Source organism: Mus musculus, chromosome 13 (genome assembly GCF_000001635.26).
Source record: "Mus musculus strain C57BL/6J chromosome 13, GRCm38.p6 C57BL/6J".
Classification (NCBI taxonomy): Eukaryota; Metazoa; Chordata; class Mammalia; order Rodentia; family Muridae; genus Mus; species Mus musculus.
Genome location: NC_000079.6, coordinates 115,945,626 through 115,949,806, shown reverse-complemented (window position 1 = coordinate 115,949,806; position 4,181 = coordinate 115,945,626). Strand labels below are relative to the sequence as shown.

Here is a 4,181-nt window from a genome sequence, read left to right as displayed (position 1 = left end):
TAGCTGAAGATACATGGACATCATACTTTTCCTTACAAACTGAGAATTTGAGGAGTTAACATGTAGAATCAGACTCCCTGTGTTCATAGCAGCACTAGGAAGGGAGAGTTTCACATGGTTTGTTTGGCAGAAACTTATGACATGGAATTTAAAACATTTTATTAACTGTCAGGTTAGGCATTAATGTCTGGTTCATTTTTAATTATACTAAAAAATCAAAGGTCATTCATAAGAATTTTAATTTTTAGTGGAAATTTAGAGTATATAGACTTTCTTTAGACCCTAAAATATATGTGAAAAATAATACACATATGTGAGATATACACCTATGTATTCATATTAAAATGCTGCATTTTTAAATAGGGTAAGTATATATATATATATATATATATATATATATATATACTTGGAAAAGACAAATATAGTCCTTTCAGTAGTTATGGTTTGTGTCAGGTTCCTAACATTCATCTGTTGTCTCAATCTGTATTTGCCACATTTAGTCCTACAAACATGGAGGGATATTTTTAGATGATAAGGCCTGATCAGGAATGAATAACCACATTTTACAACAGTGGAGGAGCCATGTGGAAATCTATACATAGAGAGACTGTATATACTTGTTTGTTTGTTTGCTTGTTTTGCTTGACTTGTAAGTACCTGGTTTTATGTTGTTGTTTTGCATATTTAGTTTTTCTTCAATGAAGACTAAATACATTTGTAACATTCTACAAGTCAATTAGAATTCACTTAGCTAATTTTGCTTTCATAATAATATTTTAATTATGAGAATATCTGCAGAATCTTAGGGGTATGTGAGATCATTCAGGAATAGGGAATTCAAAATCATTCCATGATATCTGGACAAGCAAAAATATCTAACAAACTTTCAGACTAGAAGAATTTCTACATTAGCATAAGCAGCTTAGAGATACGGCACATTTCTTAAAAGGGGTACTTGCAAAGACACTGCTGCACAGTAGATTCATGCTCCTCCGTTTCAATTAGCAGAGCCATTTATTACCCACCAAGCTGTGAAACTGCAAGGTGAAGTTCAAGTGTCACCAAGGGTGTCTTCATCACTTCAATATCAGTGCCTTAAAAGGCACTGACCAGAAGAAGCCGATGACCTCATTTCAAAATTATTACAGTACAGAGAACTCAGTTTCAACATCATAATTCATTGTCTCGTGGAATATTTCAAATTTATTATCAGTTTCCTGACACATAATGGCTAATCGTTAAGAACAGCCACTTTAACATAATATGAATACGCATTTCTCCATAGGTAATACAACAGCTCCTGCATTAGCATTATTGACTAAGGTACATTTAACTTCTTCACCAATACTTAATGGAAGGTTAATGTACAAGTCAGGAGAGTAAATGGCTTTTACTTAAAACAAGTATATTGATTAAAATAACTTAGTGAGAGTTTTTAAGGCTGATGATATAAAAAAGTCACACATTTTAATATTTTATTTGATATTAAGAGCAGAGAGTAGGGTGTGACAGATCGCGATGAGTGGAAGCTATTGCACTAATTGCTGGTGGAGCTGATTCTTGCTCAGAGCTAACAAATGGATATTGTATATTGAAAGGCAACATATCATTCTGGTGATTTCTGGTGTTCGAGAGATTTCTCTGTTTGAGACTCGCCATTGTTTCTTGAAATGTCCTTCAGGAATGCCTTCCTTGTATCTTACACCTGGCACCATTAAAAGATAAAATAACCTTCCCCAAACAGAGCTACTATTCAATGTCATTGAAATGTAACTCTGTGGCCCCTTCCCCCCTTTGCATCCTATTATTTAAATCTGTGTTAAACCCAATACATGCAGTGCTTGCAGAGAATTAGTTGACATTACTTCATCATTCCCTTTGTTTGCTCAAAACCCAATATTCTACCATGTTTAGGAGACTAACAAATTGCCCTTGTAATAGTATGACATACGATGCTTGCGGTCATTCACGTATTTGATTTTGTTTCCGCTAGAAATAACCAGGCGCCTCCTCTATTCATCCATTTTATTTAGGTAGCACAAAGTTACACCTGCAAGGTCTTGCTCAGTTTTGACCCCAGCTTTGTTATATAAAGGGATTTTTATCTCAAGGGAAAGTGACTAGGGCCCCTGAAAACAGTGCCAGATTTGCTGCAGAGTGAGAACCAGAAAGCAAGCTTGCAATGCCTTGCGTTCTGCAACTGAATGCAGGGTGGTAAATTAGTCAATAAAAAGTTACAATGCTAAATGTGTACTGTCCTATGAAAGTGATCTATGATCATAAAAATGCTAATACTCAGGAAGGACATACTGTGAGACAGGAGATGATTTTAAGGGGTTGAGTGTAATAAGGCATTTGTAACTCAGTGCAGCTCATGAATAAGCAATGGGAACTCCCCCTATCATTTATAGGAGAAACTGAGGTATGGAAATGTTAAAGTACTGTGGCTTAGAACTCTTCTATGAAATTTCCATTGCTATACTGCAGATAAGAATGAAACCCAGCTGTGAGTGTTTAGAGCTATGGAGGCCAGGTGCCTAATCACCACAATACATTAACTCCCAGCCTGCAAATTCATTAAATGAATCCTGTGTGTGTGTGTGTGTGTGTGTGTGTGTGTGTGTGTGTGTGTGTGTGTGTGTGTGTGGTGTTATATGCATGCATGTATATCATTGTATGAGTGTACACAGAGGCCAGAGGTTGAACTTATGATACTCTCCTCAATCACTTCTCAAGCTTGAGTTTTGAGAAATTTCTCTCATTGAAACTTTCCCCTAGTGGAGCCAGCTCTTGAGCTGCAGGGATCCCATTGTCTCCATTCCTTCTGTTATCCAAAGGGGATTGAGCTTTATGTGTGGACTTTGAGTGCTGAGGATCTGAGCTAATGTCTCACACATGCCCAGGAAGCCATCTTCCCAGTCCTTTACTGCATCAATCGTTTTGATATGCATTTCCCTGATGACCAAGGACTTTGAAATTTTCTTTAGGTACTCCTGCGCCATTAGAGATTTCTCTGTTGAGAATTCTGTTTAGCTCTGTACACTATTTTTTTTTTTTAATTTGGACTATTTGAGTTATTGGTGCCTAACTTATTGATATATATATATATATATATATATATATATATATATATATATATATATAAATATTTTAGATGTAGGGTTAGGGAAGATCTTTTCCCAATCCATAGGCGGTTGCTTTGTTCTAATGACAGTGTCATTTTACTCACAGAAGCTTTTCAGTTTCATGAGGTACCATTCATCAATTCTTTACCTTAGTGTCTGAGCCATTGCTGTTCTGTTCAGGAAGTTGTCTTCTGTACCGAGGACTTCAAGGCTATTCCTCACTTTCTGATCAATTAGATTAAGTTTGTGTGGTTTTACATTGAGGTTTTGGTCCCTTTTCACTTTTGTTTTGTGTAGGGTGATAAATATGGATATATTTGCATTTTCCTACATGAAGATGTCCAGTCAGACCAGCACCATTTGTTGAAGATGCTCTGTCTTTTTCATTGTATATTTTTTTTTCATCAAAACTCAAGTGGAATGTAATACTTCTAAAGTAATACTTCTAGTGGCAATAAAAGTCCATAATTTGGCATATTGATATGCTTTGCCATGCTGTGATTTTATTTGGGATGCATAATGTATAAGCTGGGGTTTTTATTCAGTTCATTACTTATCTCTAAAAATCATGGAATTAAGGAGACCATTAAAATTTAAACAGTTCTACATTATGGCACAAAGTATGCTTTATTAAAGATTCTAATGAGATCTATTTACACCACTCTGCACTCTAAAACACGAGATTTTGCAAAATATGGGAACAATAACCATTCTAATGCTGCTCTCAGATTTGAGGTAAATTGTATTTGGCCTTGAGAATCATTGTTTTGTCTTTAGATAAGCATTGTTTTGGCAAATGATACATGAAATAAAAATTAAATATACAATGTCATTTTACAAACAAATAGTACATAAGATCAAACAAGGGTTTTTACATCATAATATGTCTAAAAGTAATTAAATCCAGTTAATATTAAATACTCATCAAACAGTTTTAACATATTTGTTTTTCAGGACATACTGAAAAGAACAGTCATCTACCCTGTCTCAAAAATCCAAAAAAAAAAAAAAAGAACAGTGATCTAGTTTTTTATTGTCTAGACATATTTTATACTC

The 4,181-nt window shown here is 34.8% G+C and overlaps 1 annotated feature.

Moving 5' to 3' along the window:
• Window positions 1,062-1,650: an enhancer, noted in NCBI's record as "E2". NCBI's record gives its function as "enhancer in motor neurons; induced by Onecut1" and the evidence as "EXISTENCE:transgenic organism evidence [ECO:0001131][PMID:26447474]".